This window comes from Pinus tabuliformis, chromosome 9, assembly GCF_031772625.1.
Source record: "Pinus tabuliformis cultivar Carrire ecotype Pingquan chromosome 9, CPIR1, whole genome shotgun sequence".
Taxonomy (NCBI): Eukaryota; Viridiplantae; Streptophyta; class Pinopsida; order Pinales; family Pinaceae; genus Pinus; species Pinus tabuliformis.
Window position 1 is genome coordinate 548,692,839 of NC_142307.1, and position 14,560 is coordinate 548,707,398.

Consider the following 14,560-nt stretch of genomic DNA (forward strand, 5'->3'; position numbering starts at 1 on the left):
AGTGCGAAAATAGGGTAACGCATGAGACACTTGGGAAAGGCAATGTAAAACTTGAAACAACATTTCTACAAGCTAAAACAAGTTAAAACACCAATAGTCATTCAAAGAAACAAGTGAAGCAATACTCTCACAAGCTAAACAACAAAAAAGACAGAAAAGTGGCAAAAGACTAGAAAAACAAAACTCACTCGGAAAAACGACGACGATCACACTGAGGGTTCCTTGATCTCCTTGGGAATGCCAGAGCTCCAAGATCAAATGTGCAAATGAACTCTAGCAGCATCAATTAAATAACATGGTTAAATTAGGGTTTATGATGCACATGCCATAAATCAAGGAAAAAATGACAATTGGCGGCAATTTCCAAAATAACTCAAGAGCCTCCTTCAGGTTGCTAAAAATAGATCCCTATTTTTTAGGGATGATCTTGCTTTTTGCTTCTTCTTTTTTTGGGAAAAATTGCCATGCATTGCCTAGAGAGATTACTTAATTATGGGGAGAACCAGGCAACTCTTTGGCTCATGCATTACGCAATTTCTGGGCTAAGTGGCTTTGGGTTGCCTCTCATGTTCTGCGCAATTTCCCAGCTCAAGGCTAGTTGCCATCCAATTCTGCGCAATTGTTGGGCTTAAGGCCCACTGTAAGTCAATATTGCACAATTCCCAAGAGCAAGGCCAATTGTCCTCAAGTATTGCACAGTTCTCCTAGAACTGTCGAAAGACCAAGTCAAGAGATCGACTTGTGGGTTAGTAAAAGAGCTAAGCAAGCAAATACAAGCCAAGATGAAAACAATAAAGCTCAATTGGAGCACAAGTACCTAGATCAATGCAAGATGAGCTGTTGTGGTTTATAAGGGAGGCTCCAAAACAAGGCATGGGAAAAATTCTGGAGGGTGGTTGTAGCCACTACAACACCCTCCTAAGTAAGGGTCGTTGTTGATCAAGGACACTGAGCTATGCTCTCTCCCCCTTCTCTAAACTCCCAAGTAGAGGAATTGAGCCAAACAGCTCCTAGAGTTGAGGGAGGATCTCATTGAGAAATACGATATGTGTGATCCTTACCTCTTATAGCAAGTGGTATCCTGCTTATTATCACAATAGGATGTGTTTGATCCTGACCTTTGGTAAGTGGTATCTCCCCTATTGTTGAGTACACCCTAGCAAGCATCTTACCCGCAAGCTAGGCTTGTTGGGATTGCCACCCATCTGGCTTATGGGTGAGGAGACTTGAGATAAAATGTGATCCTTACCATTTATGGAAAATGGTATCCTACTCAAGTGATGGAATGCAAGTGTTCTACCACTTGATCCTTCACAATGAAGTTGGGAAGATCAACAGACAATAAGATGTGTGACACTTACCTCTGACAATAAGTGGCATCCTGCTTATTGTCACCAGATAATAAGAATGTGTGATCCTTACCTCTCATGATAAGTGGTATCTTGCCTATTGTCTAGATCATTATCCAATAGGATAGAGTGTGATCCTTACCTCTCATGGTAAGTGGTATCCTACCTATTGTCAATCAGATGTATAGGGTGGTAGATTAATCTCCCCTGTTGTCAATGGATATAGGGTGGTAACCGGAGCTCCCCTATGATGATTCTTCTTTAGATAGAAACATTATTATTCATCTAATTTTCAAAAGAGAAAGTTAAAACGAAATGTGATGAGATGGATGACTTGTTGATGCAGTTGAGATGAAGGTCGTGGAACATGACTTGAAGACCAATACGGTTTGGAGAATCTAAATGATTTCCCCTACCATCGATTATGGATTATTCTTCTTTTATGAGATGAGATGAGACGAGATAAGACATGATGCAATGAACCTATACATCCGAGATGAGACTTATGATGAAGATTGAAATTCCTCCCTAGCTGAGAGGGAGTGTTGAAATTTGAGCAGTTATGGGATGAATTTCCCATGAGAAGCCCAACTTCCCCAAAGGAAGCCCAATTGCTCCAAAAGAAAATTTCAAAGAAATAGTATTTAATTTGACACAAAATTTGGACAAGTAATTACTAAAGAAGAATATATTTGAATTTGAATTTATGGTTCCCTCCAATTCATGTTGGCTCCTAAAATTATCATGTCGGGTAGCCCCACTAGGCATGATCCTTCATGGAGGATCAACTATATATTGGCACTAATTCTTCCTCATTTGATAGGGAATCCTGCTTATTGTCACTAGATAATAAGAATGTGTGATCCTTAGCTCTCATGACAAGTGGTATCTTGCCATTGTCTAGATCATTATCCAATAGGATAGAGTGTGATCCTTACCTCTCATGGTAAGTGGTATCCTACCTATTGTTAATCAGATGTATAGTGTGGTAGATTAATCTCCCCTATTGTCAATGGATATAGGGTGGTAACCAGAGCTCCCCTATGATGATTCTTCTTCTTTAGATAGAAACATTATTATTCATCTAATGTTCAAAGGAGAAAGTTAAAACAAAATGTGATGAGATGGATGACTTGCTGATGCAGTTGAGATGAAGGTCATGAAACTTGACTTGGAGACCAACATGGTTTGGAGGATCTAACTGATTTCCCCTACTGTCAATTATGGATTATTCTTCTTTTATGAGATGAGATGAGACGAGATAAGACATGATGCATGATGTGACTTATGATGAAGACTGAAATTCCTCCCTAGCTGAGAGGGAGTGTTGAAATTTGAGCAGCTATGGGATGAATTTCCCATGAGAAGCCCAACTAGCCCAAAGGAAGCCCAATTGCTCCAAAAGAAAAATTCAAAGAAATATTATTTTATTTGACACAAAATTTGGGCAAGTAATTACTAAAGAAAAACATATTTAAATTTGAATTTATGGTTCGCCCCCAATTCATGTTGGCTCCTAAAAGTATCATGTCAGGTAGCCCCACTAGGCATGATCCTTCATGGAGGATCAACTATATATTGGCACTAATTCTTCCTCATTTGATAGGGCAAAAATTCAAATTTATTTAAGGTTGTGGAGGCGGCGTAGTGGTAAAGTCGACCTCGTCATGATGGACCGGTCTTGTGTTTGATCCCGAGCAAGGTCGTAGCTCGTCGTGCGAGTAGTAACCGAACCGGGCCAAGCCCACTACCTTTGTACAGTGATGTGTGGTTTGACGGTAAGTCACATGGGCGAAGCCCAGGGAGACCGAAGTTCAAATCTCATTGAGTACAATGACCTGCTGTGGTGGCGGCTAGAGGGGCAGATTCCCCTTTCCCGTGAGTCTGCTCTTGCTAAAATCATAGGAACCTAGTATACCTGACTTGCAGGTGGTTGGTTATGCTCTTGGTGTTATAGTGGCAGCTATGAGGTTTGATCCTGGGTCTCCCATAGATTAGGCCTGGCAGTTACCGATTCACCATGTGGTTAAATAAAAATTCAAATTTATTTGTGATTCATTGACCTCTGTATATGGCTTGTTGATCTCTATTTGTGGCTCAGTTCGTATCTCCGTGGCGAGTAATTTCTAACTCAAGTTCTTACCTTGTGAAGGCTTGCATTCCTTTGTGATATGATTCCATACCTTATGGCATACGATATAACAAACTCTCATATTCTCTATTTAACAAGTGTTATACTCTTATCTTTGTGTCTCAATTAGATTATAGTGGCATCTCTATATCATCATTACCTATGGCATCAAATAGTGGCTCAGTACTCTGTCTGAATGACCTTCCGAGGCACGCTATACTTCACAGTGACATTTGTTTTAGAAGATCGTATGAATTTGGTGGCTTAGTACACAAAATCTATAATATAATATATATATATATATATATATACACACACACACTTTTTTGTGTCTTGCATTTTCGTTGTGATCATATTATAGTGGTACATCGCTCTCATTACATTGACTTGAACTTAGGCTTGCATATTGTATATGCTTGCATTTCATTATGGCTCATGTGGCTTGATTATAGTACAATGGCTAACATTTATCATGTGGTTCGCATTTTACTTTGTACTATTACGACTTGTTTTCTACAATGGATAAACTTACTTTTGTGGTTTGCTTTACTTCTAAGATATGACAAAATTATTATGACAATGACAATAATCCTAGATATGCCAATAATCTATTGTTGGAGTAATGTAGTGATGATATAGTGACTGGTGTAACAATGAGACAATGTTGGGAACAAGTCAATGATCTTTGTGACATTGAAACAATGAACTTGTTGTATACATTTGTTGATGGTGTGACAATATTGGATAATCAATAACCTCCACATTATAGTGACCTTAACATAACAATGTTATATTCAATAGAGGAAATAACCCTAATAGACCTAATCAATTAGGGTTTTGGCACTCAATGACATTTGGATAGTATCTCTTATAATGCATTGTCGCAATGACCGTACATGATGACAATGATGATATTTGATGTATGGCCTATAATGTAGGATGACAATGATGCATATGTTTATTAGGATAGTATCTCTTATAATACATTGTGGCAATGACCTTACATGATGACAATGATGATATTTGATGTATGGCCTATAATGTAGGATGACAATGATGCATATGTTTGTTAAAGACCTGTGACATGTGACCGATATTTGCTATGATACTTTATGACAAGAATTATTACACTATATAGGGATACTTGACATATGACCTTAATGGATGATGGCAATGATGCATATGTTTATTAAAGATGTATGACATGTGACTAATATTTATTACAAGAATTATTACACTACACAACGATACAAAGTTCACAAATAGGTTGGTCCTATGAGGCTTGATGTGATTTTACAAATAGGTTAGTCCTATGAGGCTTGATGTGATTGACCTCATTCTCATTATACTTTTTATCTCAATTGAAAAATTGACAAATATCTAATAAAAATATAAACCTTGGTCTCCGACTTAAATCCAAATGTCTCAATTGTGCATGCTTTTCTTCAAATGTTCTTTTTCATTTCGCTACTTTGTTCTCTCTACTTAATTGCTAACAATATTATGATGCTATGGTGTGAACGTAATGTGAAATTGATGAGAAGATTTATAAATGCAATTATTTATAGTAACAACCTAGCCCTAAAATTAATCATCCTACCTTTAACTTCTTATTATTACAAGGACTCTCCCTATTTGGGTCATGCTACTCTACTTTCTAGAGCCTAGTTCAACCATATTCTACGATATCAATCACTTAGGAATACTTCATCTCAGACAAGCTACCAATTGTCCAACTCAAAATGGCATGAGCATGGTCCAAACTTCTTAATTGGTCATTGCTCCCAAACCTTTTATAATCTCCTAGGTTAATTTCTTATGAAGACTAATGGATCACTATTCACCCCACATACTCATTAATACTATTAGGTTTTCAGGTTAAAATTTGAATTTTACTCCATTAAAATTAGACTATAATCCATCCACATAGTGATTGATTCCTCCATAAAGTATGTTATTTTTTAGATAAGTTTAAGAAATAAAGAGTAAATGTGTTTATATTTCAATAATTAGACATTTTTACCCAAAAAATATTGTGCCCGCCATAATTTAATGAATTCTTTACATAGATTTAGCTAAGAGTAAAAAACAGATTTGTTGTTTCAGAAAAATTGTAACCCAAAAAATTTCAGATGTATTTTTCCAAATTATCACCCACCATAATTTAAGGAATTCTAAAGAATTTTTTAGATAACCCACCATAATTTAAAGAATTCTTTACATAAATTTAGCTAGAGTAAAAAATAAATTTATTATTACATAAAAATTGTAACCCAAAAGAATTCACATGTATTTTTCTAAATGATCACCCACCATAATTTAAAGAATTCTAAGGAATTCTTTAAATAAATTTAGTTATAAATTTGTCATTACATAAAAATCATAATCCAAAAAAGCAAGTTCTTATTGCACCACCTATAATTTGAAGAATTCTTTACATAAATTTAGCTAAGGAAAAAAAATCTGGTTAAAGAATTTTTTTCATAAATTTAAGAAGAGAAAAAAAAAATTCTTGTTACATAAAAATTATAACCCAAGAAATTTCACAAATAAAAAATAAATATATTGTTATATAAAAATTGTAACGCAAGAAATTTCACGTATATTTTTCCTTGTTATTGCCTTGATACCATGTTAAATTCTTGATCTGGGTAATTATTGCTTTACCATCACTAATTACATTTAAATTCTCAACCTTAATTTCATATTTACAATTTAAATAAGCATTATTAAATTAATATAAGATAAAATATATAAAATAATTCTTTTTACCATTTAAATAAACATTATTAAATTAATATAAAATTAAATACAGAAAATAATTTTTTTTACCATTTAAAAAACATTATTAAATTAATATAAGATAAAATATATAAAACATTATTAAATTAATATAAGATAAAATATATGAAATATTAATTCATGTTTGATTACACTTAAGAGCTCTATAACCAAAGGACGTAGGTGATTAGGTAACATTATTAAATTAATAAGATAAAATATATGAAATATTAATTCATGTTTGATTACACTTAAGAGCCCTCCAACCAAAGCACGTAGGTGATTAGGTGGGCTTTGTGCTTTTGTTTAGTGTAATTTAAGCAATTACAAATATCATTTGTATATATATCATCATCTTTTTTATACTCTTTAAGGATATATTTAGAATACTATTTAAATAAACATTATTAAATTAATATAAAATAAAATATATGAAATATATACCATCATCTTTTTTATACTCTTTAAGGATATATTTAGAATACCATTTAAATAAACATTATTAAATTAATATAAAATAAAATATATGAAATATAAATTCAGGTTTGATTACACTTAAGAGCTCTATAACCAAAAGAGATTTAGGTGATTAGGTGGGCATTATGCTTTGATTTAGGTGATTAGGTGGGCTTTATGCTTTTGGTGGGTGTAATTTAAGCAATTACAAATATCATTTGTATATATACCATTATCTTTTTTATACCCTTTAAAGATATCATTTGTATATATACCATTATCTTTTTTATACCCTTTAAAGATATCATTTGTATATATACCATCATCTCTTTTATACCTTCAAGGATATATATAGAATATTAGATATTTGTATATATACCATCATTTTTTTAATACTTTTAAGGATATACATAAAAGAAAAACAAAAACAAATAATTAGAAAAGTCTGTTGATCCTATTCCTAAGAGGAAAAATGAATTTAATGCAAAATCCAAATTAATATCAACCCAAGTTCATCACAAATACAAATCCTATAACGCAAAATCCAAATTAATATCAACCAAGTTCATGACAAATAGAAATCCTAAATAAAAAATGCTTAAGAAATTTATAAATAAAAGAGGCAGAAGAAAAAATTGCAGTAATATGAACCTATATAATTACAGATAGAAGCACAAACTCGAATTAAGATTTAACCATGTTGATTATAAATTGATACCCAGTCGCTAGTTGCCCTTCACCTTAACCGAAAAGACACCCAAACAATCACCGTACATGAATTTGAAGGCAAAAGTACAGATCGTCATGTAAATCCTTTCTTCTCCACAGATTTGCCATAATAGCAACATTTTGCTGCCCTAGTTGTGTTTTATACAGCTGGCACTGCGTGTCAAGTACTATCCCCTCCAGTTATAATGGAAGTTAATACCATACTTGAGACAACTTTATACAGCTGGCACTGCGTGTCAAGTACTATCCCCTCCAGTTATAATGGAAGTTAATACATACTTGAGACAACTTTAGCAGCACAATCCTGTGTAAACGATCAGATCTAGTTGCATCAAATATAGCGTGCCAGACAAGACATTGTCCAAGGAGGCCATAACGACAAATTAATTCTTCCAAAAATCCGTTTTTGGGGTGTTCAATTGTTTTTTTTGGGGAGTGTGGGGTGTTCAATTGTTTTTTTGGGAAGTGTTTAAAACTGGGCACCCAAGTTTAACAACTATAAACCGGATTTTCAAAAATTTCCGGCAGATTTCTCAAAACTTCTAATTATTTTTCAGAAAAATAAGTGGCATGTTTGGACTACGCGGAGAAATATAGTTTTCTATACAGATATTAATAAGAATGTCTAAGAGACACCTACTATATACATGCAAAAATAACCAGCCCCACAAGTTCTGTATCGTCTACTTACATAAAATAAAAATAAATACACATAATAACCAATAAATGACACCCAGTAAATGCAAAAGACATAAAGCCGCGATTCCACGCATGGCTATTGCATGGATATTGGGAAAATGATTGTCGATGGGTCAATTAACTTTGAAACTCGACTGCCCATTCGCCCTAATCTACTTTTGCAGAGCCCCCTTCAGCAACTATGCACATGCACAGGGCTGTACACTGGGTCTGCTTCTAACAAACAATTCAAACCCTCATAACCCCTAAATTACCTGCCCAGAGCTGTACACTAGGTCTGCTTCTAACAAACAATTCATACCCTCATAAACCTTAAATTACCTGCCCAGAGAAACAGTAAATCATAACAAGATTTTCACAAACAGGGGAAGATTAACAAAACTTAACAGTAGCGGCTATTCGAGTATTCACGCCTCAAGCCACTCTAAATACAAAAGCACAATGGCACATGGACAGTCAAACATGAAGGTAAAACACAGCCGAAAGAAAGCAAAGAAAAATATCAGCAGCAGAACAATTTCGCGGAGCATAAACAGAGTCCGCCAACCGGAAACAATCAACAAAAATGCCTAGAAGCCTTGCACGCCACCCTTCACACGAAACGAGAACACCTTCACTCTCCGGTTCCATGGCTGCATGAAATGAAACGAGAACACCTTCACTCTCAGGTTCCATGGCTGCATGAAACAATATTTGCAGCCTTCTGCTAAGACTTAACTATATCCCTAACCCTAGGCAAAACTATGCCATGCGCTTCCCGCTTTCCATGGAGGCAAAAATATACCATGACCTCCCCGATTTCACTTCGAGGCTCCATGGCTGCAAGAAACAATATTTGTAGCCTTCCTCTAAGGCTTAACCTTAACCCTAACCATAGACAAAAATATACCATGACCTCCCCGATTTCACTTCGAGGCTCCATGGCCGCACGAAACAATATTTCTACACTTCCGCTAAGACTTAACCCTAACCCTAGGCAAACTATACAATGCCCTCCCCGATTTTACTCCCGGGCTCCACGGGAGCACAAAACAATATAAGATAAAGATAAAAATAACTAGCAATTGCCCGGAAAGGTGTAAAGGAACCAAGATAGAGGAGCAAGGAATGTGGAATACAATAGTTAAGACAATATATTTCAAGTGTAATGGGCTTGTATATTTTTTTTTAGGTTAGTTCAGTATGAGTAGTTAACCCAGAAAGGAATACATACTAGTTACCTCAAAGGGAATTACCTAGAGGATAGTTGAGGTTGAAAAATGGATTTTGGGTGTTATTTTTTAATTTGTAGTTTTGGTTGATTTTCCATGAGCAATAGTTTCGTAAGAGATGCAAAGCATTATTTTGTTTTTATATGAAAGTGTTTGAAAGTTGTAAATGTAAATTGTTTTCCAATAAATGCAATAATATAGATATAATTTCCATGGGTGTGAGTAGTTATTTTTCAAGGATGTCAATTAGATTAATTTTGCAATTCGCCGTGTAGTTTGGAAAATGTTTAATAAAGTTGTCATTTAAAAGAAAAAAATGTGTTTTTTTTGTGCAACAAGTGGCATATTTCATCACATGTTGGTCTAGGAATGAAGAATGCCACACTATAGCAATGTGTGAAGTAGCATTAGTGACTCGTTGTTCCCATGTATTAATAATTTTTGTAGAAAAGACATGTTGCATTTGTTTTATTTGTCATTTTTGTTTATTTTCCATTAGCGGTTTCGTAAGAGATTGAAAGCATTATTTTGTTTTTATATGAAAGTGTTTGAAAGTTGTAAATTTAAATTGTTTTGGAAAATAATTGGTATAAGTGTAATACTATAGATATAATTTCCATGGGTGTGAATAGTTTTTTTTCAAGGATGTCAATTAGATTAATTTTGCAATTGAAAATGCAGGTTGGAAAATGCTTATTAAAATCGTCATTTATAACAAAAAAAATGTGTTTTTTTTCAATTAGTGTTGTAATTCACAAGAGGTTGGTAGAAAACAGTAAAATGAAAAGGAAAGTAATGTTATTTAGCTTCCAAATAGATAATTGGATATGTGTTGTTTGTTATTTGTAGTACCATTGTAAGAGTCAGTTCCGGACGTGTATTTAGAAGTTTTGTTAGATTTATTGTCATGTGCATTGTCTTATTTTGTATGGTTGAAATGTGAAAAGCTAGTATGCATGTTGTGTATAGCATGTATTTGTTTGCAAAGTTTGGAAGTTGCGAGAAGATAACAATAAAAAATAAAAATAAATAAAAAAAATAAAAAAATGTTGAAAAGTAAGGGGGAAAAAACAGAAAGTAGTGAGATCGAATGGGCATGTAAGCAAAAGAGGTGTGTATATAAGGAAGTGACAAGTAAGCAAAGTGCTACAAAGAAACAAGGTTGTGGTATCTATAAAAGCATAAACATGCCGCTGATGGGGGGGGACATGAAATGTTGTAGTCAGACAATGTAGGTGTGTGCGCGCCCATATTTGGAAAAAATCTAGTCATAAATACACGCTGCCGCATAGCATCTGCAGCACCATTTGAGATTTAAAGTCAGGACATGGTCGATATACTTTGAGCGGAGCTGGCTATTTGCATCCCTTTCATATTTATGGATGAGGACATGCAAGAAAATCTTAATCCTTCTAAGTAGTTGGAGAGGAGGGTGCAAGCAGTAAAGAGGCAAATTTGGTGAGAGCAAGAACCGCAACTATATATCCAAAAGAGTAGTTTCTTGTTCATGTATTTCCTGGCAAAACTGGTAGAGCTGGGAAGCAATTTTCATACCCATTTTCTTGTTCAAGCAACAAAAAAGGATATAAGTAAACATGGATAAATGAATAACCGAAAACTAAAATATAAAAGCTAAATAACATTAACATGAAATAACAACACAGTAGGAATAGACGAGGGAAAAAAGAAACATGAATGCAAGCTTTTTTTGTTTGCATAACGAGAGATGAGACAGATGATCCAGATTTAAACAGGAATGCAACAAATTACAGATATAACCATAAATACAAAGATACAGTAGAAATAACACTTCATTTCATTAATATCAAATACTGAAATATGCTTATAAACAAAATGGAAATAAGACTAGCTCGGGCGATGGTAGCTTATCTCTGAGAAGAGATGTGGTGGCTACATGTCTTTGAACTGTGTTACAATGAGGCTCAAGGGCCTTTTTATTATTGAACAATAAGAGCAAACCCTAACCCGAGGAGATGTAACGCCAAGATTTTATGGGCCCCATTGGAGTTAGTTGGAGAGCCAACTTCCCGGGGTTGCGACTTGGTCATATTATCTTTGTTTGACGCGCATGATACCCCATAAGAAAGATCTCTCCGAGGACTACAACAAAAAAGATGATTTTATAAAAATATCGTTGTCAGTAGATTGCTTTAAAAAGGTCGTTTAGGGCCTCAAAACGGCTCTGAAAGTTTAGGACCCGAAAAACTGCTAAAAATAGTAAACTATGCTACAATTAAGTTAACTAAAAAACTGAAAGAAACAATGGTGGGAGTCCAAGTGGAATTGGCGGGTGGCCACCAATATCCACCTGGATCATTCCACCCCCCTTAGAAAGCAATGGTCCCCATTGCGTTGAGTTCCTCCATGAGATGAGGAAACTTCTGTTGAACTTGGTCCCTGGTGAGCCACTTGCCCTGGTGAAAGAGTTGGCCTACTTTGACAACTTGATACAATTGGATCTTCTGCTGGCAAGTGTGCTTGATCTGCGTGTCCATGATCTGATCAGTTGTGGCTTGTTCCATGCAATATGGATTTAACTCTGTAGGTGTAAGTTGTTCTGCAATCTCTGATGTGTTTAGCAATGGTGGGAAGTATGGTCGAAGGCGGTCCACATTGAACACTAGGTGTAGGCCAAGGAATGGGGGAATGTTGAGCTCAAATGCATTGTCTCCCACAACCTTGGTAATGGTGTAAGGACCATATCGAAGTGGTCTGAGTTTGTGATAGGCTCCGGTAAGGCATTCCTTTTGCAAATGCAACCAGACTTTGTCGCCCACCTGAAACTTATGTGGCACCCGATGTTGATCATGTCATTGCTTGTACTTGGAATTTGATTTCTCCAGAATGTCATGGACCTGCTGGCATATATGTTGGATGTGCTCAATGAAGTTGTTTGCCTTATCGGTTTCGGACTGGACATGAGCCGAATCTGCCTGAGTAGCTGCAAATGGCATGGCCACATCAATGGGACATAGTGGTTGGAATCCCAAGCCCACCTGAAAAGGGTTGTGGCCAGTCGAGCTATGGAGAGCCCGGTTATAGCTGTGTTGGACATAGGGGAGGCTCTCATACCATGTGTGTGGATGCTTTGAGTTGTACATGCGCAGAATGTGTACGATCATCCTGTTGACAACCTCTGTCTGGCCATCAGTTTGGGGATGGAAAGTTGTGGACTTAGTGAGCTTGGTGTCTAGCATTGACCAGAGACATAACCAAAATGTACTGAGGAACCTGTTGTCCCGATCTGAGATGATAGACTGTGGGATCCCAAAGTGTACTCACACTCGTTCAAAGAAGAGTTTAGCAATGGCTTCCACTGTGATATTCATTTTGCACGCAGCATAATCACCATCTTCGAGAATCTGTCGATAACCACAAAAACACAGTCGTTGCCATGCTTAATAGAAGGAAGGCCCGACATGTAATCCATGGAGATGGATTCCTAAGGTCAACTAGGGGTAGGCAGTGGAGTATAGAGGCCTTGCTTCTTGATGGTCGGTTTGGCAATGGCGCAAGCAGTGCAGGATCTGATGTACTTCCCGACATCTTGTCGAACATTGGGCCACTAGAAATACTTCTGCAGTGCTGCCACCATTTTCTCGACCTCGAAATGCCCAGCAGCCCGACTGTAGTGTGGTTCCCAAATCATCTTGGCACGATCACTTGAAGGAACACAAAGGTGTCCTAGGTGGCATAATAGGGCATCCTGGAGATGAAAATCTGGAACTTGTTGACCCTCTAAGAGCATCTGGTATGTGTGGCTGAATTTTGGGTCGCTTTTATAGAGAAATGGCCAATCAGAAGTCTCGTGCCCACAAGAATTGAGCATGGTGGTTAACGCCATGATCGGTGGTCGGCTGAGGCAATATGCAACATTATTGGTGCTGCCCTTCCTATACTTGATATTCAAATGGAACTGTTGCAAGTATGTGGACCACTTCTCATGGCGATAATTCTGCAACTTCTCTTGCGTCTGTATGAACTGCAGGGGCCGGTGGTCTGTGTGGATGACCATTTCCTTCCCGAAAATGTAATGCTTCCATTGTCGACATGCCTGCACAATGGAATACATCTCTTTGTCATAAGTGGGATACTTCCGGACTGTGTCTGAAAGTGTCTCACTGTGATATGCCATTGGATGCCCCTGTTGAGTAAGGACTGCCCAAATATCATAGTTAGAGGCATCTATCTCGATCTCAAATGGTTGTTGCAAGTCTGGTAATGTGAGCACTGGTGCAGAGCAGAGGCGATGTTTCAACTCTGTGGATGCCTTCTATTGAGATTAAGACCAAAATAGTTTTGCTTTCGCTCCTCCCTTGGTGACTTGACTCAAGGGCCAAGTGATATGAGAGAATCCCAACACGAACCTAAGGTAGAAATTGGCAATACCCAGAAAGATGCAGAGCTCTGTCAGAGTGGTTGGAGCTGGCCAATCCCAAATGACTTGGATCTTGGCTGGATCCACATGCACCCCCCGTGCATCAATAATGTATCCCACATACTAAACCTGGGTCATGCCAAAAGTGCATTTCTCGAAATTGGCACATAACTTGTGTTGCCGCATTGTTTGGAGAACCTGTCAGATGTGGTGGAGGTGTTGTTCCCAACTCTGGCTGAAGACTAGGATGTCATCCAAGTATACCACTACAAATGAGTTGGTGAATGGCTACAAGATGTTATCCATTAGCCTCATGAAGGTTGCAGGAGCATTCGTCAACTCGAAAGGCATAACCAACCATTCAAAAAGGCCCTCCTTGGCTTTGAAGGTAGTCTTCCACACATCGGAGGGTTCGATTAGTACCTGGTGATATCCTGATTTCAAGTCGATCTTGCTAAAATATTTTTCCCCTTCAGTTGGTCCAGAAGGTCATCAATCCGTGGGATTGGGTACCTATTCCGAACAGTAATCTTGTTTAGCACCCGATAGTCAATACAGAGTCTCCAAGTCCGATCTTTCTTCTGTACCAACACGATCAGGCTCCCACAGGGCGATAAACTCGAACAGATGTGACCTTTATGTAGCAGCTCTTGAATCTGTCTCTTGATTGCGTCGTTCTCCAGAACTGAGAGCCGATAGATTGGTCCATTGGGCAGTGGCACCCCTGGGGTTAGATCGATGGAGTGCTTGACCTGACAGTGCAGAGGCACCCCTGCGAGGGAGGTGAAGATGTCCTCGTACTCCT

The 14,560-nt window shown here is 37.0% G+C and overlaps 1 non-coding gene across 1 annotated transcript; it reads right to left on the reverse strand.

The window, feature by feature from the left end:
• Positions 1-8,230: 8,230 nt before the first annotated feature.
• Positions 8,231-8,362, reverse strand: LOC149149681 (small nucleolar RNA snoR135). The gene has a single exon (XR_016263971.1). It is a non-coding gene; the product is annotated as a small nucleolar RNA snoR135 (small nucleolar RNA).
• Positions 8,363-14,560: the final 6,198 nt, after the last annotated feature.